The following is a 26,658-nucleotide window of genomic DNA, read 5'->3' on the forward strand; positions in this document are numbered from 1 at the left end:
TTTGTACCTGGATAGAAATTATAGAATATTACTTTATCCTTTGTCAACTGGAAAAGTTGCTCAGTGACTTATATTCTATGTTTTTTATGTTCTCTAATTAATGTAAATTAATGATTAAAAAATTTAATAGTGTTAAGGGAAATTTTTACCTCCATTATCTAATTTGATCCTCACAGTCTTATGAAATACATAGGGTTAATGTTATTGTTAATAAGATGGTCTCATAAGGAGATTTTTATATTCAAACTGGAGGATAGAAGGCTTTAAAATCTTTTCTCTCTCCCGCTTTCTTTGTTTCCAACCAAGACTCAACATGATCCTCAGCCTTGAAAGGTCTTTGATGAAGGCTCTTAAGTGCTTTAGAATATCTTCTACATTCTGTATTTTGATGACCCTTTTGAAAGGGACCCAGTATTCCTAGATCCACAATTTAGAATGCTTGATGCTAGACCCTGGGAGAATACACAAGAATTTAAAATATTTTGAGGCTCTGGGACATAGGGAATGGTTAGATACAATGACCTCATAACTATTGTTTGGGTCTATGGATTGTCAAGGAGATGAGGCCCCCGGAAAGCTCAGCACCCTCAATTCTTTTGTTCTCTTCACTGTGGAATGTGGCTTGGTTATGATTATAGGATTATAGGGGTAAGGGTGAAGACTTGAGAAGAAAGTATAAAATTAGGACGTATGAAATCTGTGTGACAGTTTTCCTTTCTATGTGATGTTTAGAGGAGAATTTAGCACACTTCCTTGGCATCCGATGAATCAGTACAATCTCTGCCTTCTCCAGGCCACTGTGGACCCTAAGGAACATGCAGACCATTGAGGGAGTGGATGCTAGTAACACTAATAATTACCTTTAATTTTCAGATTGGGAAACTGAGAGACTTGTCAATTCTGCAGAGTTGAGAGCTGGAATTGGCAGTGGAGCTAGAACCAGGATCTTTTGACTCCAATCTCTAAAAATCTTAATTTTGACTTGTATATAATTTTCATTTATCTAGTAGAAACACCATTTGGCATTTGACAAGTTTCAATATTTGCATTTTTGCGGGGGAGGGGATGAGGGAGCATCAGTATTTGTGCCTCTAGATATTGCCTGCTGTTGGTATCACAGGAGCATGTCCAGCTAGGTTGATGGAATTTGTTCAACCCCTCTTACTCTCTCATCTTTGCTTACTTGTGTTTTCAAAAGCAAAGCCCAACTTGCCAAACCTTCTTTCACTGAATTCTATAACTACATGTTTGTTTTAATTCTTTTTATGTTCTTCTGATATATGAAGTAGGATAGGTCATTTTCTTTATCATCCTTTTATTGCTAGAGATGTTCAGGCCCTGTGAAATGGAGAGAACCCTCCCAGGTCAAAGAACAGGTGAGTGCAGAGCTGACACTACAAGGCAATGGTCCTAACTCTCTATCCAGTGCTACTGCAAAGCTGAGACACTGCCCCAACTAAGCCTGGTAGTTGTTCTTGCTTTTTATTTCTTAAATAACAATCTTATAGCAGCATTAAATAAAAATATAAAAAGGAAAAATAATCTGTAATTCCTTCATCAAGGATTTGCATCTCTTAATTTTTGTATGTTTCTCACTAGTCTTTATTATATTATACACTTGTTAAGTTGATGTGCTTTAGAAATGAGAGCCCTTTTGGACAAGCTAAAAGCAACAGAAGGGTAATGAATGTGGGATTTGTTAGAAAATCTCAAACTCTGGTTTTCTTTCTTTCGATAATCAGAGTGGTGATCACTATTGGACTATTCACAGACTTCTTTCTATTTTGATGTAGTGGTTTTGGTGTAAGTTATTTTATCTTGATTTTACTCTAGGGCTTTTAGAATTAGATTTTGCTGGAGTTAATTTTGATTTAACGCTTGTATGCATTACAGGTATTAGAAAACAATCCCATTCGCCCAAAAGTCTTTGGAGTACTAGCAAACTAATTAAAACTACCCAGCTAAGTAAATCCATTTTCCATTATCAGTAACATAGTGAGTTTTTTAAAAAAATACAAAGTTTGCTCAGTACTTGAGGAAAAAAAAAAGCAATCTATCATATACAGTGTTTGTCGTTCACTCAAAATGTACCTGTAGATTTATAAATGTTTCAGTGTCTTTTTACTGCAAAGACAATGGATTAGCTCAGATGGCTAAACGAAGGTATTACAGGGTCCGAGGACGTGGATTTGAATGATAGGTAGAAACTAATTGGCTTTGTCTGTTTCATGACTTTGCAATCACTTCTGATGTGAATGAATCCATCAGTAGTTACTGAATGCCTAGCATTCTCACACAGAAATGTTTGATGTGATCTTTACAATGTAATTTTATGTTTCTTAGTTATTAATGAAGCAAAAGTATGGATGGGCCATTGTAATTGCATCTGTGAGTTTAGGGCAAACATCTCAATGTTCATCACACTGGATGGTGGTTTAGTGGTAACACCTCGTATTTAAAGGGGTCAGGAGGCAGTCGCTCTGGGCCCTGCTTTGTCACAAATTAAAAAGTAGGGCAAAAATTTCCTGGACCTAGGTTTCCTAATCTGTAAAACAAGGTTAATAATACCTGTCCAATTTATCTTCCAATTTTGAGGTGAAGCTCAAAATGGAAATTGTAAGTGTACAGACTCTTAATTAGATTCTACTGATAGACATGGTTCTGATCTTCTGTCTTTTCATGTTGTTTAATATACACTTGGTGACTTAGACTTAGGGTAATGTTCAGCTACACTTACAAAGTACCGAATAGGTCAGAAACTAATTAAGGACTGGCTTTGGAAGCAGGGTGGGACGATTTGTAAATCAGGAATCCCTGGAACTGATGTCTACATTGGTTTTAGAAATGGGATTATAAAGAGAGTCAATTTTTGCCTCGACAGAGTGCCAGCATCTTTCCTGTGTTAACCTGGAGTTTGAAACCAACTAAAAATCTCCCAACCTTTCTGTAGCCAATGATACAAAATTCTTCAACTGTGATGTTTATCATCAGGGCTCTTTTCAGGACCAACATACAAGGATTTGAAACTCTCCCCCCCTTTCCCCAGTTCCTTCTATTTTCTGAATACTTTACCTGACTAATGGAGATTGACCAAGGAAAGGGCAGCGGGAGATAAAATAGAATCCAAAGAGTCTGGGCTCTTTTCCAAAATAGCCAATTATTCATTCATTAGTTTATTAATTTGTTGTTGTTGGCTCTTTTACTCGTTAATTCACTCAAAATCGATTGAGAACCTATTATGGACCCAGCTGTGCATTAGGTGCTATATTTACTAACATGAGTATCTCAGTCTTGACTCAAATGAGAGAAATCAAGTTGTAAATAAACGTTTCTTGTATTCTTTAGTCCACAACAACTCTGACTCCTTTTTTTGGGTTTGTGTTATTGGGGTTGATGTAAACGTCTCAACTTTAGTTCCGATAATTTCTGATACTTCCCTTAGGAAGCTGCCCTTATACAACCTTCAGCCATGTAGTTTGGGTAAGATTGACCTCTGGGCCTCTGGCATCAGGCTGACTTAAGGCTACCATTTGCCCCCTTTCCCCACCATAGAGTGGGAACATAATTCAAGCAGAATCAATGAGACATCGATAAAACATACGCAGACATTTTCTGGGGCTTCTCAGAAAGAGAAATCTTTGTCCGACTCTGGATGGTATGAGAAGAGGGTATGAGGTCTTGAATGGTTCTTGCTTTTTTGCTAACAAGATGGGCATGTCTTGAGTTGCTAGGGTACTGACAAGGTGGAGTCTGAGGGTGAAACCACTACCACAGAAGGCATATAAGAGAGAACGAAATCAGGTATTGGTGATAATATTTTGGCTGCTGGGTCAACTCTCACTGAAGCAACTTATCTCTAGATATTTCAATTACATAAGGAACTAAATTCTCATTAATTTTTAAAGCAGGTTTATTGATTAAATTTACATATCATAAAATTCACCCTTAAATGTTTAAAAAATAGTTTAAATAGTTAAATAGTTCTAAAATGTTGTACAATGCAGTGGTTTGTAGTATGTTCACAGAGTTGTGCAACTTTCACCACAATCAATTTTAGGACATTTTCATCACTTCAAAAACAAACTCCATTTTGATTAGCAGTTACTCTCCATTCTCCCTCAATTTCCCTTCTGAATCCCACACCCTGCTGCCTCACAGCCCTAGACCACCATGACCACTAATATACTTTCTCTCTGTAGATTTACCTGTTCTAGAGCTTCCATATAAATATAAATATGTTGTCTTTTGCAGCTCGCTTCTTTTATGGAATGTAATATTTTCAAGGTTCATCCATGTTGTAGTATGCATCGTGACTTTGCTCCTTTTTATTGTTAAGTAATTTTCCATTGTATTGATATACCACATTTCACTTATCCAAATATTGATGGACATTTGGCTTGTTTCGGTTTTATTTTAATTTTTATTTTTATTGGAGTATAGTTGATTTACAATGTGTGTTAGTTTCAGGTTTACAGCAAAGTGATACATATATCTACTTTTTTTTAGATTCTTTTCCCATATAGGCCATTACAGAGTATTGAGTAGAGTTTCCTGGGCTATAAGGTAGGTCCTTATTAGTTATCTATTTTATTTTATTTATTTATTTTTTTTTTATCATATGGTTTTTATTCTTCAATTTGTTAATATGGTGTGTCACATTGATTGATTTGCATTTATTGAAGAATTCTTGCATCCCTGGGATAAATCCCACTTGATCATGGTGTATGATCCTTTTAATGTGTTGTTGGATTCTGTTTCCTAGTATTTTGTTGAGGATTTTTGCACCTATATTCATCAGTGATATTGGTATTTAATTTTCTTTTTTCGTAGTATCTTTGTCTGGTTTTGGTATCAGGGTGATGGTGGCCTCATAGAATGAGTTTGGGAGTGTTCCTTCCTCTGCAGTGTTTTGGAAGAGTTTGAGAAGGTTTGGTGTTAGCTCTTCTCTAAATGTTTGATAGAATTCACCTGTGAAGCCATCTGGTCCTGGACTTTTGTTTGTTGGAAGATTTTTAATCACAGTTTCAATTTCAGTGCTTGTGATTGGTCTGTTCATATTTTCTATTTCTTCCTGGTTCAGTCTTGGAAGGTTAGACCTTTCTAAGAATTTGTCCATTTCTTTCAGCTTGTCCATTTTATTGGCATAGAGTTGCTTGTAGTAGTCTCTTAGGATGCTTTGTATTTCTGCAGTGTCTGTTGTAACTTCTCCTTTTTCATTTCTAATTTTACTGATTTGAGTCCTCTCCCTCTTTTTCTTGATGAATCTGGCTAATGGTTTATCAATTTTGTTTATCTTCTCAAAGAACCAGCTTTTAGTTTTATTGATCTTTGCTATTGTTTTCTTTGTTTCTATTACATTTATTTCTGCTCTGATCTTTATGATTTCTTTCCTACTGCTAAATTTGGGGTTTTTTTGTTCTTCTTTCTCTAGTTCCTTTAGGTGTAAGGTTAGATTATTTATATAAGATTTTTCTTGTTTCTTGAGGTAAACTTGTGTAGCTATAAAGTTCCCTCTTAGAACTGCTTTTGCTGTATCCCATAGGTTTTGGATTGTTGTGTTTTCATTGTCATTTGTCTCTAGGTATTCTTTGATTTCCTCTTTGATTTCTTCAGTGATCTCTTGATTATTTAGTAACGTATTGTTTAGCCTCCATGTGTTTGTGTTTTTCACGTTTTTTTCCCTGTAATTCATTTCTAATCTCATAGCGTTGTGGTCAGAAAAGATGCTTGATATGATTTCAATTTTCTTAAATTTACTGAGGCTTGATTTGTGACCCAAGATGTGATCTATCCTGGAGAATGTTCCATGCGCACTTGAGAAGAACGTGTAATCTGCTGTTTTTGGATGGAATGTCCTATAAATATCAATTAAAGCTATCTGGTCTATTGTGTCATTTAAAACTTCTGTTTCCTTATTTATTTTCATTTTGGATGATCTGTCCATTGGTGTAAGTGAGGTGTTAAAGTCCCCCACTATTATTGTGTTACTGTCAATTTCCTCTTTTACAGCTGTTCGCAGTTGCCTTATGTATTGAGGTGCTCCTATGTTGGGTGCATATATATTTATAATTGTTATATCTTCCTCTTGGCTTGATCACTTGATCATTAAGTAGTGTCCTTCCTTGTCTCTTGTAACATTCTTTATTTTAAAGTCTATTTTATCTGACATGAGTATTGCTACTCCAGCTTTCTTTTGATTTCCATTTGCATGGAATATCTTTTTCCATCCCCTCACTTTCAGTCTGTATGTTTCCCTAGGTCTGAAGTGGGTCTCTTGTAGACAGCATATATATGGGTCTTGTTTTTGTATCCATTCAGCAAGCCTGTGTCTTTTGGTTGGAGCATTTAATCCATTCATGTGTAAGGTAATTATTGATATGTATGTTCCTATGACCATTTTCTTAATTGTTTTGGGTTTGTTTTTGTAGGCCCTTTTCTTCTCTTGTGTTTCCCACTTAGAGAAGTTCCTTTAGCATTTGTTGTAGAGGTGGTGCTGAATTCTCTTAGCTTTTGCTTGTCTGTAAAGTTTTTGATTTCTCCATCGAATCTGAATGAGATCCTTGCTGGGTAGAGTAATCTTGGCTGTAGGTTCTTCCCTTTCATCACTTTAAGTATATCATGCTACTCCCTTCTGGCTTGTAGAGTTTCTGCTGAGAAATCAGCTGTTAACCTTATGGGAGTTCCCTTGTATGTTATTTGTCATTTTTCCCTTGCTGTTTTCAATAATTTTTCTTTGTCTTTAATTTTTGCCAATTTGATTACTATGTGTATCGACGTGTTTCTCCTTGGGTTTATCCTGTGTGGGACTCGCTGCACTTCCTGTTCTTGGGTGGCTATTTCCTTTACCATGTTAGGGAAGTTTTAGACTATAATCTCTTCAAATATTCTCTCGGGTCCTTTCTCTCTCTCTTCTCCTTCTGGGACCCCTATAATGCGAATGTTGTTGCATTTATTGTTGTCCCAGAGGTCTCTTATGCTGTCTTCATTTCTTTTCATTCTTTTTTTTCTTTATTCTGTTCCACAGCAGTGAATTCCACCATTCTGTCTTCCAGGTCACTTATCCATTCTTCTACCTCAGTTATTCTGCTATTGATTCCTTCTAGTGTAGTTTTCATTACAGTTATTGTATTGTTCATCTCTGTTTGTTTGTTCTTTAATTCTTCTAGGTCTTTGTTAAACATTTCTTGCATCTTCTCGATCTTTGCCTCCATTGTTTTTCCAAGGTCCTGGATCATCTTCACTATCATTATTCTGAATTCTTTTTCTGGAAGGTTGCCTATCTCCACTTCATTTAGTTGTTTTTCTGGGATTTTATCTTGTTCCTTCATCTGGTACATAGCCCTCTGTCTTTTCATCTTGTCTGTCTTTCTGTGAATGTGGTTTTTGTTCCACAGGCTGCAGGATTGTAGTTCTTCTTGCTTCTGCTGTCTGCCCTCTGGGGGATGAGGATCTTATTTTTTTTATTTTTTTATTTTTTGGCCATGCCATGCAGCATGTGGGATCTTAGTTCCCTGACCAGGGATTGAACATGCACCCCCTGCATTGGAAGCAGGGAGTCTTAACCACTGGACCGCCAGAGAAGTCTCCTATTTTATATATATAACAGTGTGTATATGTCAATCCCAATCTCCCAATTTATCCCTCCCCTCCCCTATCTCATGGTAACCGTAAGTTTGTTTTCTGCATCTGTAATTCTATTTCTGTTTTGTAGATAAGTTCATTTGTACCCTTTTTTTTAGATTCCACATTTAAGTGATATCACGTGCTATTTGTCTTTTGACTATTAATGAATAATGTTGCTTGAACATTAGTGCATAAGTTTTTTTTTGTTTGGATATATGCTTTCATCTCTCTAAGGTACATACCTAGGAGTGGAATTGCTGGATCATATAGTAACCCTAGGTTTAACATTTTGAGAAACTGCCAAGGTCTTTTCCAAAGTGGCTGCATCATTTTAAATTATCATTATCAATGTATGAGAATGTTCTAGTTTTTCATTATTCTCACCAACCCTTGTTATTGTCTGACTTTTAAGAATCATCATCCTCGTGGGTGGTATCTCACTGTGGTTTGATTTGCATTTCCCTAATGACTAATGATGTTGAGCACTTTTCATGTGCTTGTTGGCCACTGTATACCTTCTCTGGAGTTTCTTTAGTTTTTAAGTCAGTTTGCGTTAGATTTTTCTGTCACTTGTAGCATAGAGCCCTACCTGATTCAAGGAGTTATATCTCACCTCTCTCTCAGTTATCCTTTAATACAGTTTAAATATAACAGTCATACAGTGAAGTATAAAAGCAGTAAGTAGAATTCCCAATTTTCAGAGGAGCAAACCTATTTAACCATCACCCAGATTAAGAAATAAAACATTGCTAGCACCCTGGAAAGCTGCTTCACACTCTTAGTCATTCTCCTTCTAAACTTTTAACAACTTAAGATAAGTTTTGCCTATTTTTAAACTTCAGACAAATGGAATCATACAGTGTGTATTCTTTTGTGCCTGAATTCTTTCCTTCAGCACTCTGTGAAACCATCCAGGCTGTTGTATATAGCAGTAGTTTATGCATTTATATTGCAGTACAGTATGCCATTGAATGGATATGCCATACTTTATCCATTCTATTGTTTATGGACATTTGAGTCGCTCCCAGTTTTTTGATATTAAAAATAATAGTGCTATGAACATTTGTATACATGTGTTTTGGAATACTTCCAGTATCATAAAGATTTTCAATGGTATCTACTAGAAGATTTATTGTCTAACCTGTCACTACAATTCTCCTACAGTTTTTCACACCTTTAGTAGATTTATTCCTGGGTATTTGATATTCATTGGTGATACTGTAAATCCTCCAGAAACGATTTACTTCTGCTACTAGCAGGCAGTTAGGATAGGGAAGCTTATCCTATTCTAGTCTCAGATTGATCTAGTCCGGAGCTGTGTTTCATTCCTTTTGAGGATTAGGTGTTTCCTGTTACCTTTATGTAATGGACTGTATGTTTGTGCCCCTGCAAGATTCCTGTGTTGAAACACTAACCCCAGTATGATAGTATTTGGAGGTGGGGCCTTTGGGAGGTAATTTGGTCACGTGGATGGAGCCCTAACAAATGAAATTGGTGCCCTTATAAGAAGAGGCCAGAGAGCTAGCTAGCTCTCTTTCTGCCATGTGAGGACACAGGAAGAAGATGGCTGTCTGTAAACCAGGAAGAGGGCCTTCAGCAAGAACCTGTCCTTGCTGGCACCCTGATCTTGGACTTCCAGCCTCCAGAACTGAGAGAAGTAGATGCTCATTGTTTAAACCACACAGTATATGGTAATTTGTTACAGTAGTCTGAACTAAAACCTCTTACTCCTGGTAAGAAATCCCAAATGAATTCCCAAATGAAAGCTTGAGTGTTTACCAAGGGCCCTCCTCTTTGGTAGGTCCTGAAAAATTTCAGAATTTTCTCTTCATTGATGCTGCTGAAAGCTCTGCCCCACTCCTCTGCCTCTTCACCATGGCTTTCTGCTTAGCTTCTCATATACTGCTTATGGATCAGCAAATGTGTCAAGGGGAAAAGTGGTGCCTAACATCAGACTCACTTCTTATCACTTGCCCTTTCTCACTAGGGTTTAGACCCTCAAGTCTTGGCTACCCTGGTAGCGCTTGACTCCTTCAAACAAAGAGATTAAAAAATATTTTACACAGCTTTTTTTTTTTTTTAATTGACCTTTAAAACCTGGTATGTTTTTTGGAGGGAAGCATGTCTTTTGCTCCCTAGCCTCTGTGCATAATTTTCATGCTTTCTTTTCCCCATTTTCTAGTTATTTTTTCTTCCAAGTGATTGTAGGATAGAATTCATTTACATTTCACGGGACTTCTTTAACTGATCAGAAATGTTTTCCTGTTTGCTAAGTAACACTCTGATCTTACCTTTAGAGTTCTCAGGAATTAAAAGAGCATATATGTGTGTATCAACTTACAGTAGCTTTTATTTAAAATTCAAAATCTTTTCTCATGAAAACGATGTGTGGCTGGGTTTCTGTAAAAGCCTAATGTTTAATTATTAGAGTATAAGTGAAATATTGCATATTTGTTACTTCAAAATAAGTATATAATATTCTCACACATCAACTACATCTTACTACTTAAAAAGTTCCTTTATTGTAAAATATACATACAAAAGAGAGAATGTATCACATATAAGTACAGTTTAAAAAGTAATAGAAAAATGAACACCCGTGAATCCACCGTACAGCTTAAAGAAACAGAAGCTCCCTTAACCTCCTCTTTTACATTCTCACCTAGTCCACTCTCACACCATCCTTTTCAAAAAAATCTCTCTGCAAAGTAGGAATTGGTGGGAATCTCCTTCATGTGATGAAGAGCTTCTACAAAAACCCTTAAGTTAACAGTATAACTAAATGCTTTTCCCGTAAGATAGGAAACAGTAAAAGGATATCCACTGTCTCAACATGTATTCAGCATTTTACTGGCACTTTCAGCAAACGTAGAAGGTAAGAAGAAATAAAAGGCATACAAGTTGAAAAGGAAGAAGTCAAACTTTCATTATTTACAGAAAACATGATTGTGTATGTAAAAAATTCTAAGGCATTTACAAAGAAACTACCAGAAATAACAGGTGAATTTAGCAAGGACGCAATATACAAGTTAAATAGATAAAAAGCCATAGTATTTTCTTTTATTTATTTATTTATTTATTTATTTATTTTTAACATCTTTATTGGAGTATAATTGCTTTACAATGGTGTGTTAGTTTCTGCTTTATAACAAAGTGAATCAGTAATACATATGTTCCCATATCTCTTCCCTCTTGTGTCTCCCTCCCTCCCACCCTCCTTATCCCACCCCTCTAGGTGGTCACAAAGCACCGAGCTGATCTCCCTGTGCTATGTGGCTGCTTCCCACTAGCTATCTATTTTACATTTGGTAGTGTATATATGTCCATGCCACTCTCTCACCCTGTCACATCTTACCCCTCCCCCTCCCCATATCCTCAAGTCCATTCTCTAGTAGGTCTGTGTCTTTATTCCCATCTTGCCACTAGGTTCTTCATGACTTTTTTTTTTCCCTTAGATTCCATATATATGTGTTAGCATACTGTATTTGTTTTTCTCTTTCTGACTTACTTCACTCTGTATGACAGACTCTAGGTCCATCCACCTCACTACAAATACCTCCATTTCATTTCTTTTTATGGCTGAGTAATATTCCATTGTATATATGTGCCACATCTTCTTTATCCATTCATCCGATGATGGACACTTAGGTTGCTTCCATGTCCTGGCTATTGTAAATAGAGCTGCAATGAACATTTTGGTACATGACTCTTTTTGAATTATTGTTTTCTCAGGGTATATGCCCAGTAGTGGGATTGATGGGTCGTATGGTAGTTCTATTTTTAGTTTTTTAAGGAACTCCTCCATACTGTTCTCCATAGTGGCTGTATCAAGTTACATTCCCACCAACAGTGCAAGAGTGTTCCCTTTTCTCCACACCCTCACCAGCATTTATTGTTTCTAGATTTTTTGATGATGGCCATTCTGACCGGTGTGAGATGATATCTCATTGTAGTTTTGATTTGCATTTCTCTAATGATTAATGATGTTGAGCATTCTTTCATGTGTCTGTTGGCAATCTGTATATCTTCTTTGGAGAAATGTCTATTTAGGTCTTCTGCCCATTTTTGGATTGGGTTTTTTGGTTTTTTGTTATTGAGCTGCATGAGTTGCTTGTAAATCTTGGAGATTAATCCTTTGTCAGTTGCTTCATTTGCAAATATTTTCTGCCATTCTGAGGGTTGTCTTTTTGTCTTGTTTATGGTTTCCTTTGCTGTGCAAAAGCTTTTAAGTTTCATTAGGCCCCATTTGTCTATTTTTGTTTTTATTTCCATTTCTCTAGGAGGTGGGTCAAAAAGGATCTTGCTGTGATTTATGTCATAGAGTGTTCTGCCTATGTTTTCCTCTAAGAGTTTGATAGTGTCTGGCCTTACATTTAGGTCTTTAATCCATTTTGAGTTTCTTTTTGTGTATGGTGTTAGGGAGTGTTCTAATTTCATATTTTACATGAACCTGTCCAGTTTTCCCAGCACCACTTATTGAAGAGGCTGTCTTTTCTCCACTGTATATGCTTGCTTCCTTTATCAAAGATAAGGTGACCATATGTGTGTGGGTTTATCTCTGGACTTACTATCCTGTTCCATTGATCTATGTTTCTGTTTTTGTGCCAGTACCAAACTGTCTTGATTACTGTAGCTTTGTAATATATTCTGAAGTCAGGGAGCCTGATTCCTCCAGCTCCATTTTTTGTTCTCAAGAAGGCTTTGGCTATTCAGGGTCTTTTGTGTTTCCATACAAATTGTGAAATTTTTTGTTCTAGTTCTGTGAAAAATGCCAGTGGTAGTTTGATAGGGATTGCATTGAATCTGTAGATTGCTTTGGATAGTAGAGTCATTTTCACAATGTTGATTCTTCCAATCGAAGAACATGGTATATCTCTCCATCTATTTGTAGCATCTTTGATTTCTTTCATCAGTGTCTTATAATTTTCTGCATACAAGTCTTTTATCTCCTTAGGTAGGTTTATTCCTAGATATTTTATTCTTTTTGTAGCAGTGGTAAACGGGAGTGTTTTCTTAATTTCACTTTCAGATTTTCCATCATTAGTGTATAGGAATGCAAGAGATTTCTGTGCATTAATTTTGTATCCTGCTACTTTACCAAATTCATTGATTAGCTCTAGTAATTTTCTGGTGGCATCTTTAGGATTCTCTATGTATAGTATCATGTCATCTGCAAACAGTGACAGTTTTACTTCTTCTTTTCTGATTTGGATTCCTTTTATTTCTTTTTCTTCTCTGATTGCTGTGGCTAACACTTCCAAATCTAGGTTGAATAATAGTGGTGAGAGTGGGCAACCTTGTCTTGTTCCTGATCTTAGTGGAAATGGTTTCAGTTTTTCACCATTAAGAATGATGTTGGCTGTGGGTTTGTCATATATGGCCTTTATTATGTTGAGGAAAGTTCCCTCTATGCCTACTTTCTGCTGGGCTTTTTTCATAAATGGGTGTTGAATTTTGTCGAAAGCTTTCTCTGCATCTATTGAGATGATCATATGGTTTTTCTCCTTCAATTTGTTAATATGATGTATCACGTTGATTGACTTGCGTATATTGAAGAATCCTTGCATTCCTGGAATAAACCCCACTTGATCACGGTGTATGATCCTTTTAATGTGTTGTTGGATTTGATAGTATTTTGTTGAGGATTTTTGCATCTATGTTCATCAGTGATATTGGCCTGTAGTTTTCTTTCTTTGTGACATCTTTGTCTGGTTTTGGTATCAGGGTGATGGTGGCCTCATTGAATGAGTTCGGGAGTGTTCCTCCCTCTGCTGTATTTTGGAAGAGTTTGAGAAAAATAGGTGTTAGCTCTTCTCTAAATGTTTGACAGAATTCGCCGGTGAAGCCATCTGGTCCTGGGCTTTTGTTTGTTGGAAGATTTTTAATCACAGTTCCAATTGCAGGTTCGTAGTTCCTGTTGTTTTTGTTATCTGTCCCCAGTGGCTAAGGTTGGTTCAGTGGGTTGTGTAGGCTTCCTGGTGGAGGGGACGAGTGCCTGTGTTCTGGTGGATGAGGCTGGATCTTGTCTTTCTGGTGGGCACGTCCACATCTGGTTGTGTGTTTTGGGGTGTCTGTGGCCTTATTATGGTTTTAGGCACCCTCTCTGCTAATAGGTGGGGCTGTGTTCCTGTCTTGCTAGTTGTTTGGCATAGGGTGTCCAGCACTGTAGCTTGCTGGTCGTTGAGTGAACCTGGGTCTTGATGTTGAGATGGAGATCTCTGAGAGATTTTCACCATTTGGTATTACGTTGAGCTGGGAGTTTTCTTGTGGACCAGTGTCCTGAACTTGCTCTCCCACCTCAGAGGCACAGCCCTGATACCTGGCTGGAGTACCAAGAACCTTTCATCCACACGGCTCAGAATAAACGGGAGAAAAAATAGAAAGAAAGAAAGAAAGAGGATAAAATAAAATAAAGCTATTATAATAAAAAATAAGAAAAAAATTATTAAGAAAAATTTATTAAGAAAAAACCTTTTTTTTAACTTTTAAAAATAAATTTATTAATTTTTTATAATAAAAAATAAGAAAAAATTATTAAGTAACAAACTTATTGAGAAAAATTTTTTTTATTTTTTAAAATAAAAAATATGAAAAAATTTATTATGAAAAAATTTTTTTAATTTTTAAAAATAGAAAATAAGGAAAAAATTATTCAGAAAACATTTATTAAGAAAAAAAATTTTTTTTTTTTCCCTTGAGGGATTTTTTTTTTTTTAATTCAGACAGAAAGTCACAAAAATTATACTCATCCTCATCAGTTCACTCAGTCCCATGTAATTTTTTTTTTTTTCATCTTGATCTTTTGTTAGCACTTTTATGAGTTCATCAGTTTTTCATTAGAGTTCTGAAAATGCTTATTCATTCAGTTCAGCAGTACAGTCAGTTACCAGAAACCTGTACTTGTCAGAGTCTTTTCCATGAATTTCTTGAAGATGAAAGCCTTTTATAGGAACATATTTGCAAAAGCATCAGAGTACACCCAGAACTGTCTGTAAATGACAAAGGACTTAAAAATGACCACGGTTAAAGATTTGATGAAAGTTCATAATAATGCAGTTGACAAGAAAATTAGTTATTTTTGAGATATACATTTTAAAGTAATAACTAGGATTATTACTTATAACATTATACCAGAACATATAAGATTTTTAGAAATTTCATGTAATGTCTGAAACATTTATATTAACATATTTCCATACATATTTCCATACAAATACAAATATAAGACTTTTAGAAATTTCATATAATGTCTGAAACATTTATATTAACATATTTCCATACATATTTCCATACAAATACAAATATAAGATTTTTAGAAATTTCATGTAATGTCTGAAACATTTATATTAACATATTTCCATCCAAATAACCCAATGAAAGTTTAGTATTAGTTGTTTTGTTTGTTTGTTTTTTTATACTGCAGGTTCTTATTAGGCATCAATTTTATACACATCAGTGTATACGTGTCAATCCCAATTGCCCAATTCAGCACACCACCATCCCCACCCCACCGCAGTTTTCCCCCCTTGGTGTTTACTTGGTTTAAGTAAAAAAAAAAAAAAAAAAAAAACGGTCGGACCGAACCCTAGGACAAATGGTGAAAGCAAAGCTATACAGACAAAATCTCACCCAGAAGCATACACATATACACTCACAAAAAATGGAAAAGGGGAAAAATTAATATATCCTGCTCCCAAAGTCCACCTCCTAAATTTGGGATGATTCGTTGTGTATTCAGGTATTCCACAGATGCAGGTACATCAAGTTGTTTGTGGAGCTTTAATCTGCTGCTTCTCAGGCTGCTGGGAGAGATTTCCCTTTCTCTTCTTTGTTTGCACAGCCCCTGGGGTTCAGCTTTGGCTTTGGATTTGGACCGGCCTCTGCGTGTAGGTCGCCTGAGGGCGTCTGTTCTTCACTCACACAGGACAGGGTTAAAGGAGCAGCTGCTTCGGGGGCTCTGGCTCACTCAGGTGGGGGGGAGGGAGGGGTACGGAGGAGGCGGGGCGAGCCTGAGGCGGCAGAGGCCGGCGTGACGTTGCAGCAGCCTGAGGCGTGCTGTGCGTTCTCCCGGGGAAGTTGTCCCTGGATCACGGGACGCTGGCAGTGGCGGGCTGCACGGGCTCCTGGGAGGAGCGGTGTGGAGAGTGACCTGTGCTCGCACACAGGATTCTTGGTGGCGGCAGCAGCAGCCTTAGCGTTTCATGCCCGTCTCTGTGGTCCGCACTGATAGCCGTGGCTCGTGCCCGTCTCTGGAGCTCGTTTAGGCGGTGCTCTGAATACCCTCTCCTCGCGCACCGCGAAACAAAGAGGCAAGAAAAAGTCTCTTGCCTGTTCGGCAGCTCCAGACCTTTCCCAGACTCCCTCCCGGCTAGCTGTGGTGCGCTAACCCCTTCAGGCTGTGTTCACGCCGCCAACCCCAGTCCTCTCCCTGCGATCCGACCGAAGCCAGAGCCTCAGCTCCCAGCCCCCGCCCACCCCAGCGGGTGAGCAGACAAGCCTCTCGGGCTGGTGAGTGCTGCTCGGCGCCGATCCTCTGTGTGGGAATCTCTCCGCTTTGCCCTCCGCACCCTTGTGGCTGCGCTCTCCTCCGCGGCTCGGAAGCTTCCCCCCTCTGCCACCCGCAGTCTCTGCCCGCGAAGGGGCTTCCTAGTGTGTGGAAATCTTTCCTCCTTCACAGCTCCCTCCCACTGGTGCAGGTGCCGTCCCTATTCTTTTGTCTCTGTTATTTCTTTTTTTTTTGCCCTACCCAAGTACGTGGGGAGTTTCTTGCCTTTTGGGAGGTCTGACGTCTTCTGCCAGCGTTCAGTGGGTGTTCTGTAGGAGCAGTTCCACGTGTAGATGTATTTCTAATGTATCTGTGGGAAGGAAGGTGATCTCCACATCTTACTCTTCCGCCATCTTGCCCCAGGCCCCATAGTATTTTCTTATATGTGACTTTTGCAGCCCAGCTGGTGAAGCTTGGGATCTCGCCTTTGTAGGGCTGCCAAGCAGAAGCACGCCTGGCTCCGCGCCACAGAGAGGCGCTCCAGAGCTCCCTGGAGAAGGCAGTGTCTAGAGCCCTGACTGTAGAGCAGGGCTGGCGATGCAGGGGTAAAACGGGGTTGTCTTCAGTGGTAGTTCGTAAGGAAGACCCTGAGGACACTTGCACCTGTGCTGCTCAGGGATCCATCCCGCCTTAGCACTTACTGGGCTGCAGCTATCCCTGGCCGCCTGGACGCTCTGGTCACCGCAGGAGACTGGGCATTCATTCCCACGGACCTGGCCATCCCGCGAGCCGGCTCCTACCTGCACAGGAGATGGGTTGCGACCGCTCTCTAGCTCTGGGCAGGCTCTGACTCCCAGTGACTCGGAGGAAAGGGCTGGAGGATGCACAGGCATTGATGTCCAAAGCTGCTGCCCGGGCCAGGCACCGAGGGGCCTGCAGGCGGCTGGACAGCGCCAGCTGGGTGGGCTTTGGGCCTCCGTAGTCTTGAACAGTCTCCCGGAGCGCGGGCCCCCTTGGCCCAAACAGCCACAGCGAAGAGAGGTGGGGGGCGGTTGGGCTCGCCCTTTGCCCTTTGGCGCCCTTCGCCAGCGTGCCTTTTCTCTGACTCGGGTTCCAACGCAGCATCATGAGCATCGCGCGCGTGTTGCCGCCTGCCTCGCCCCGAGGAGTCGGTAGCCAGGCGATCTCTCTGGACTTTGGCTCCAGTCACAGGGGCGGAAGGCACACAAACTGCTCTTCTCGGGCAACTTCCTCCGAAAACTTTGCCCCTGCTCACCCATTGCCCGTGAGTTCATCCCGTCTCTGGGCCCTCCATCCATCCCTCTGGGGTCTATCTCTTTGCTCTCTGGCGCCTCCCATCCTCATCGTGGGCAGTTCCACGCGAATCCTGTGCTTTCACCTCCCCCGCCCACTGTTGTACAGTTACAGCTCCCGGAAGTGATGGTATCCCATCCTGCAGGCTCAGTACTCGGCCCCCGGTCTCCTTCTCTCTGTGTCCTCACAAGTGTGACCACTCAGAAGAAGCTGATACTGTCTGCTCAGTCTCCAAGATGTTCTCCACTTAGGGGTCACCCAGGAATGGTAATTATCCCTCCTTCCGGGAGCAAATGGACCCTCCACCACTGGCCACAAGAGCCGTTAGTTACCTTTATGAGACTGGTGCCATCCGGTTTTCCCTCAGATCCTTGCGCAAAGGAGACTGAGCTGAGGGCCCTAGGAGAGCACAGGGAAGGAGAACTGACAACTAATGACCAAAGGCAGGATGTTCAGAGAAGAGGCCCACGCAGTGTGAGTGTACCATCAGCATCTAGGCCTCTGAAAGCCAATGGAGTGTCAATCCCTTCAGGTGCAGTCCTGGGTTTCTGAAGGGAAACCTCCAATCCAAGCCCCAGAAAATAGATTAAGAAAAGCCTCATGTCCTCTGTGAGCTGCTTCATCAAAGGCCATGCCATGACCAGCTCACAGCGCCCTGCTGGAGGTGTCCCGCCTCCTTGGAGGGGTGATACAGGTGCAGCAGGGCTCTCTGGTCCAGCCTCATCCTGCTCCTGCTAACCAAGAAGTTGTCAAAGACAGTTCTTGATGAAGGCCATAGGTTCAGTTCTCCAGCTCACTGATGTCCAAGAAGACAACAAGGAGAGAAGTTTTCAGACCTGTCAAGGAGGACTTCTTCACCACATCTACCAGTTGTAGACCCTGCAAATGGAAAATTCCAGTGCCACTGCTGTGCTCCTGCCACTGTTGTAGGGTGGAGGTGAGCTGACCTCACCTCCCCAGCTTCCTTGTACAGTCATTGCTGAAGACCTGGGTTTGGAGAAGATAGTTGAGAGCCAGTGATTTAATAAGGCTTTGGAGGATAGAACTGAGGCCAGTCAGCCTGTTCTCAGCCACTTTCACCTTGCAGATCCAGGTTACTAAAACATTACCAGTTCCTGAATTGTCCGACCTGCCAGGTCCCCAATCCTGTGTGCCCCTCTGCCTTTTCTCATGCCACAGATTGATTGTGAAATGAGATGTACAATTCCTAGTTCTCCTTCTTCTGCTGTTCATGCCGACCCTCTTTCTCCTTTTAGGGTCAGGCTCATTTTTGAGGTTCCACTTAGTAATAAGAAAGAAGGCCCTTGCATTCCCACCCCTCAGTCATAGCTGCAGCATCTTCTGATTTGACCTCCCACGCCTCCTAGCCCCTCAGTCCTCTCCTTCAATCTGCCTCCTACATAATGAGTCACCTACACCTATGTGTGGATTCTCCTCCCTTTTTCATACAGACCCCTCATCCAATCACCTTCACTGGTCCTCAGTCTTTACCTGCCAGCCCATCACTGTCTCTAGAGTTGCCTCCACTCCTGGGTCAACACCTCTGCACACCCTGCATCGAGACCTGCCTTTGACTCTTATGAAATTGATATGGTTACCATGCTCCCTCCGCAGGCTGTCATCTCTAGTCTCCTGTCTCCAGTGAAAACATCTTCCCATTTTCCATGGAGCTCCTTGGTTCTGAAAACGTCACCTAATGACAGCATTGCCTCAGGCCCAGTTTCCACCAGCTTGCCTGCAGAGTTGGTCAGCAACCCAAATGCAACTTGCAAACTCCTTTTGTTCCAGGAACTGCCTCTCAGCCCACATTTGGAGATCCTGATGGACTGCACCTGGAGCCACCAATGGCAGCTCTTGGAAACCAGACAGCCCCAGTACAAGCTCCTAATTTAACCTCTGCCACAGCCCAGCCATCCAGTGGCAGCACAACTCAACCAGGTTTGTGGGTTTGACATCCCCAGTTTCCACCTTTGGCATCCCTGTCAGCATCCAGCCAGCCTTTGGAGACACCCCTGGCATTTTTCCCACTGGCACAGCCACTGCTTCTGGCTTAGAGCTGCTACCAGTATGCCCAGCACTGGGAACAGTAGCTCACTGTTAGCTAACACTATTGCAGACCCATTTGCTTTTGTGGGATCTGCAGCCCTTATAGGTAGTGGCAGCTTTGGGATGAGTGTGGCTGCCCAGGCCCCACCCCCATTCTGGAGCACTCAGCTTTGGTGCAGGACCAAGCAGAAACTAGTCCTCTAAGCTGGGGACACTTAGACCTGAGCAGCAGGGTTCTGCTGACTTATAGCACTCCACTTGCAAATGGAGAGTCCACTTCTACAGAGAGCAAATCTGTCCTGAAAGACACTTTGCTTCCTGCCTGTCGTCAGAGCACTTGGGGCTGGCCTTGCAAAGGCATGTCTGTGACTACCTGGGGCGAGTCAGCACCACTGAGAAGAGATGAGTGCCAGGTTACACTTTTGTTTCTCCTAGTGGTCACATCAGCTGGGATTCTTCATGCCAGAACACATTCGTTGTAGTGAAAGGGACAAGTACCATACTTATGTTGGGCAGTGCTTTTCTCACCGCCTTCTGTCAGAGCTCCTAGAGTCCCCCTGGCCACAGCACATGGACAGGATCAGCACCATTCTTGTGCCTGGAGATACTTCTCTTCATGCTTATAATCAGAGCACCTGAGGCACACCTGGCCAGAGTTCATCCTTAGACGTTGCAGCAGCCAGTGCCATACCTATGCTTGTAGGCCCTTATGTTCCCGCCTACAGTCAGAGCACCTGGGGCCCATGTGGTACAATGGAAGAAGACAGCACCAAACTTGTGCTTGGGGACCTTCCCACTATAATTCTGACCTTCTGGGTGCTCATGGTCAAAGCAGTTCTGTTACAGTCAGAGGGACAATGTTATACATTTTTAGGGAGACGTTTCTACTTTTGCCTGCAGTGAGAATACTTGGTCATCCAGCCATGGTATTCTCTTTGAGTTTTGGGGGGCAGCACTACTGAGGAAGTACCTGTGCTTGGAAGCACTTTTGTTCCTACCTTTGGTCAGAGCAATTTCAACTCTGATGTGGTCACAGCAAGGATCAACTTTGCCTTTGTGGCATTTTTGTCACTTGCGGGAGACAAAAGTGTAGGACCACCAACCTTCATTTTATCCTAGTGCAAGATGCAGATCTCAGCAATTAAGAAGCAAAAGCTTCCATGAATGGACTTGCTGTGCTGGGAAGAGGCTCAGTTCCTTGTAGTTATGTCAAATAAACTTAACCTCTCTCCGTCTTCCTACTGCAAGCTGGAGGTCCTACACCTCAGGGTATTTGTGTGTGTCAGACAGTGTGGGACAGATAAAGTTGGTCAAAAGTCAACATTCAGGTCTTGACAAGTCCCATTGTTGAGAGTAGAAGAGAGCTCTGTACGTATCAACTGAACCCTTCCTGGCTTTGAATTTTAGCCTGAATGACCCAAGCTCTGGGTCAGTTTTCATCTCATCTTGGAACTGGTAGGACACCCCTCTTCTTCTTACAGCTGCCACTTCTCCTTACTCATTGCCTCAGTGGGCCCTTATCTTTCTGTCCCAGATTATGTATATAAAGCTTTGTTCTTGCTAATTCATTCCCTGCTCATGTGTCTTTGCTGTTTGACTCAACTTTGGAGGAAGAGTTGGTGTGTATGAATGCTGATGTGTTTGGCCAAACTTAACTGTGCAAAGTTTTCTGTAACCCAGTGAACAGGGAGTAGACGTGCCCACATTTGATGACTTCAGATGTTGAACTCTCTGGTCTCTGTGCTTCTAGTGTAAAGGATGGCAACCAGGAGAACATGAGATCCAGAGGACAAAGAGGCAGATGGTATCTTTCCCTTGCCTCTTCTCTCTGAGCTTCTATCCCACCATCTGGCCTCACTGTTAGGTGAGACTATTGCTGATGTGTGTTCAGAAACCACATTTTACAATTTTAGTCATTTAATAATGTTTCAGTGTCTCTTTTGGTGTCTTTTTCTTTAATCTAGGCTTGGGTCAGTTATCACACTTTACCCAGAAAGGATGGGCCTGGCATCTAGTCTCGTGGACCTGTGGGAATAAAGGCAAGAAGAGCTCACACCTACTCTGCAGTGATTGAAAATGTAAACATATTGCATATTATAGTTGTTAAACTGCTTAAAAAATCAGAACATATCCCTTTTCAGGGGAGTAAGTAGATAGGGCCTATTTGGGAGAATAACCAGTGTGGTTTATTCATTCATTCATTCATTCATTCATTCATTTATTTTTGGCTGTGTTGGATCTTCGTTGCTGCGTGCGGGCTTTCTCTAGTTGTGGTGAGTGGGGGACTACTCTTTGTTGTGATGCGCAGGCTTCTCATTGCGGTAGCTTCTCTTGTTTCGGAGCATGGGCTCTAAGCGCGCGGGCTTCAGTAATTGTGGCACGTGGGCTCAGTAGTTGTGGTTTTCAGGCTCTAAAGCGCAAGCTCAGTAGTTGTGGTGCACGGGCTTAGTTGCTCCATGGCACGTGGGATCTTCCTGGACCAGGGCTCGAACCCGTGTCCCCTGCATTGGCAGGCGGATTCTTAACCAGTGCACCACCAGGGAAGCCCAACCAGTTTGGTTCTTGTCTATACAACGAAAATATCAAACTGCAAGAATTACATTTTCATCCAAATCTGGCTGACTTTAGAGTCCTGCTGTCTCCACTAGACTTAATTGTTAACAATTCAATCTTTTCTAAGGCATTCCACAACAGGAGAACCTAACTTATGATGGGAGAAGGAGAAAAGTACAAGCATTGCCCCCAGAAACATCCATATTATTTTATTAGACATTTATTCAGTTATGACTTTATACTAGACTCTGCCCTAGACCCTAGTGATAGAGAGTTGAAAGAAGTATCTTGCCCCAGAGGAGTTTACAATTTAATGGAAAGACAGATGAATACACCAAAAATTACAATTGGAAGGGTAAGTGTTAGAATAATGGGAGCAGGAATGAAGGACATAAAACCAGGTCAGTAGTAGAAGAAATTTGAGTTGCTCCTTAAAGAAAAAAGAGGAAGCAGCCAGGTGGAGAAGGGCAGTTTTCAGATCAAGTAAATGGTATGTGAAAAGTCCAGGAAGAAAGTGAGATCATGAGCCAGTGGGGCACCAGGCAGGAGTCAGGTGTGGCTGGTGACTGAATCTGGGGGTGGAAGTTGCTGCTGTAGGATTCAGGAGGGACAGATCGTGGATAAACATACCATGATGAGGCATTTGTCTATTATCCTGAAAGTAAGCACAGTCATGAAAGGATTGTGAGCAAATAAGGGCAAGATTGTATGTAGGGACTTCCCTGGCAGTCCAGTGGTTAAGGCTTCAAGCTCCCAATGCAAGGGGGTGCACAGGTTCGACCCCTGGTTGGGGAACTAAGATCCTGCATGCTGCACAGCATGGTCAAAAAGAAAAAAAAAAAAAGATAATATGTAGACTTTAGAAACATCTATGTGGTTGTGTGAGAAGGAAGAGTTAAATGGGAGCCAGAGCAGAGGCAAAGAAGCTTATAGGAAGCTTTGCAGTGACCCAGGCAAAGACAAGACAATGAAGCCCTCACCTGGCAGTGAGGAAGTTGAGGAGGTAACAGGAGAGGGAGGTAAAGTAGGTAACTGCAACAAGACTAGCTGTATTCTAGTCATCTTTTGTGGGTAAAATGGACACAAGCAGTTTTGGCAAAAATAATATACGTACATTTTTAATAGTGCAAGCTTTCTATGGAAGATCCAGATATTCAAAAGGCAATTCATTCAGTCATTATCAATTTAACACATTTATTAAGCATCCGGGATGTGCTAAGGACCACTCTAGGTAGTAGCATCAATTAAAAAAAGGCAAAATCCCTGCCTTTGTAGAGCCTACATCCTACTGGGAGGGGAAGGAATAATAAACAATAAATATAAGTAAATTATCTGGTAGGTTAGCCAATAACAAATGCTAAGGAGTTTACAGCAGTATATAGGGATTGAGATTGTAGTAGAGAGAAGCATAAGTTTCATTTTTTTTTAAAAGTTTTTAAATTTTTAATTTTTGGGTGCGTTGGGTCTTAGTTGCGGTGCACGGGCTTCTCATTATAGTGCCTTCTCTTGTTGCAGAGCACGGGCTCTAGGCACACAGGCTCAGTAGTTGTGGCACACGGGTGGTAGAGCATGCAGGCTTCAGTAGTTGTGGCACGCGGGCTCAGTAGTTGTGGTGCACGGGCTCTAGAACACAGGCTCAGTAGTTGTGGCGCGCGGGCTTAGTTGCTCCGTGGCATGTGGGATCTTCCTGGACCAGGGCTCGAACCCATGTCCCCTGCATTGGCCGGTGGGTTTTTTTTTTTTTTTAAAGAATTATTTATTTATTTACTTTTGGCTGTGTTGGGTCCTCGTTTCTGTGCGAGGGCCCTCTCCAGTTGCGGCAAGTGGGAGCCACTCTTCATCGCGGTGCGCGGGCCTCTCACCATCGCGGCCTCTCTCGTTGCGGAGCACAGGCTCCAGACGCGCAGGCTCAGCAATCGTGGCTCACGGGCCCAGTGGCTCCGCGGCATGTGGGATCCTCCCAGACCAGGGCTCGAACCCGTGTCCCCTGCATTGGCAGGCAGATTCCCAACCACTGCGCCACCAGGGAAGCCCCGGCCGGTGGGTTCTTAACCACTGTGCCACCAGGGAAGTCCCAAGTTTAATTTTTAAAAGGGTGGACAAAGCAAGTCTTAGTGCGAAGGTAGGATTTGGGCAATTGAGTGAGCCACACAGATACAAAGGAAAAGCATTCCAGATATTGGGACTGGGCACCACAAAGCCCAGAGGAAGGATGCCTGGTGGTCTCAGGAGCAGAAAGTAATCTAATGGCTCAGGAATGGGATCAAGAAATGGGAGAGTGGGAAGAGAGGAGGATGGAGAGGAAAGTGGGCTCCCAGGCTATGTAGGGCTTTGTAGGCTATCATAAGAAAGTTGTCTTTTATTTGGTGTTTAGAATGTTTAGAGGGTTTAGAGCAAAGAATGACATGATCTGACAAGTTTTAATAGGATTGTTTCGGTTGCCGGTATGATAGTAGAGCAGGAAGACCAGTAGGGAATCTAAAGCCATAGTCCAAATCAGATGTAACGATGGCTTGGACACAGTGATAGCAATGGTGGTCAGATTTTGTACATATTTAGAAATATTTGCCATTAGGTTGGATGACAGGCGTGTGTGTAGGTGAGGGAGAGAAGGTCATGGATTTGCTATCCTAACCTAGAGAATGATTTTGGCCTCATCAATGTATACTTGGTTATTGGATCCATGGAAACAGATGACTGAAGGAGAATACATAGAAGGAGAAACTAAGAAAGGGAAAGCGGGAGGATAACAGATTCCTCAACACGTGTGGTTAAGATCTTGGCTGTATATTTGGGGGAAATGCTGAGATCTTAATTTCAAACCATCTCAATGGTAGATTTTAGATAGATTTAAGACACCAGGTGTTAAAAACAAAATTAGGATAATTTTTTAAAAAGTAGAGGAGATGATATTTATAATCTTGGGAAAAATCATAAAATACTGAGAAAAGTGACTCCACTGAAATTAAAAACCTTGTATTTAAAAATGATAAGATTAAAAGAAAGAGGACAGACTTCCAACTTCTTCTCATCGAAAGAGAGAAATTCTCATTTCTCATTCATTCAGGAAATGAATTGGCAAGGCACAGACTGGGAAAATACTTGCAAAGCATGTATCTAACACAGGACTAGTGTGGGGGTTATATGAAGTCCTATAACTCAGTAATAGAATGTCAAGCCACTCAATAAAATATGGATAAAACATTCTGACAATCCTTTTATAAGGACGATTCACCAATGTCCAATAATCACATAAAAAAGTGCTCAACATTAGTCATCAGGAAAAGGACAATTAAAACCACAGTGAGATGCCATTACACACCCACCAGAATGGATAGGGTTTTAAAAGCCTGATAACTTTAAATGTCAGCAGAGATATGGAGCAGCTGGAACTCTCCTAAACCTGAGTTAAGAGTATAAAATGGTACAACTACTTGGAGAAAAGTTCATGCAGTTTCTCATAAAATTGCATGAGAAACTACCCTGAGTCAACCATTTTATCCTTAAATATTTACTCAAGAGAAATGAAAACTTACGTACATAAAAAGATTTGTTGTACCAAAATATTCATAGCAGCTTTATTCAAAGGAGAAATATTTCATCCATAAGAGAAAGGAAAGCAAACTTTGCTGTATTCACCCTACTCAGCTCTCAAAAGGAATGGATCCTGATACCAGGTAACAACAGGGAGCAATCACAAAAACTTAATGCTGAGTGAAAGAAGCCTTGCACAAAGGAATGCATCCTGTATGTTTCCACATATGGGAAATGCTGGAACAGTCCGAGTTAACCTGAAGTGGAAATAATCTCTGAAAGGTTGGGAAGGAGTGTGAGAAGACTGTCTGAACCCGGAGGTGCAGCTGGACCTCAGCAGTGAGCAGAGCAGGGAATTGCCAGCTCAGGGTCCAGGGTCACCCTTGGCTGGGGTGACCTCCAAGAGCTGAGCTTTTCTCTCCAGGGACTGCAGGCCTGCTGCAGATTTAGTTTATCATTTCACAGGTGAAGTTACCAGTTTAACGCTGCAGTATCAATTGAATAATAAATAGAAATGCTGGATGACATTTTGTTCAGTGAGATCACTGGGTATGTGCATTTCTCTGCAGCAAATAAGCTGCACTTGGTCTTGATGGAAAGGAGGGAGGAAAGTGCAAATGGGAACTTCTGAACCTCTGCCCTTTTTCCTTCTTTAAGTGAGATTTACAGTTGTCTTGTTATATTTTTACCTAACTTGTTAAAATGAGCAAATATATGAGGAAACATTTAAAGAAGGTAAAGCAGAGTGTATTTTAGATATTCTCGCTGCTGTAGGTAGAATTCTAAGATAGTCTCAAGATTCCCACCCCTTGGTGTAGACTTCCTGGGTTGTCCCCTCCCCTTGAGAAGGGCCTGTGAATATGATGTGCTTATCACTCTCAGTGATTATGCTCCCCTTTATGGCAAAAGAGACATCCTGTGTCGCCCGACCTAATCAGGCGAGTCCTTAAAAGTGAGGAGAAGCTGCAGCAGACTCTCCTGCTGGCCTGGATGAAAGCAAACGGCCTTGTTGTGGACCACCTTTAGAGAGGCCGTGTGGCTAGGAACTGAGGGCAGCCCCCAGCTGACATTCAGCCAGAAGATGTGACCTTAGTCCTACAACT

The 26,658-nt window shown here is 41.4% G+C and overlaps 1 long non-coding RNA gene across 2 annotated transcripts in view; it reads left to right on the top strand.

Moving 5' to 3' along the window:
• LOC309636256 overlaps window positions 1-26,658 on the top strand; it is a 384,430-nt gene that overhangs the window by 89,363 nt on the left and 268,409 nt on the right. The window contains exon 3 of one of the 2 annotated variants that reach the window (XR_014249327.1): window positions 19,211-19,360. The exons of the other annotated variant lie outside the window; for it this stretch is intronic. This is a non-coding gene — a long non-coding RNA (uncharacterized lncRNA). The remainder of the gene's footprint in view (window positions 1-19,210; window positions 19,361-26,658) is intronic. 2 annotated transcript variants of the gene reach the window in all.

This window comes from Balaenoptera borealis (genome assembly GCF_965194805.1).
Source record: "Balaenoptera borealis genome assembly, chromosome: 10".
Taxonomy (NCBI): domain Eukaryota; kingdom Metazoa; phylum Chordata; class Mammalia; order Artiodactyla; family Balaenopteridae; genus Balaenoptera; species Balaenoptera borealis.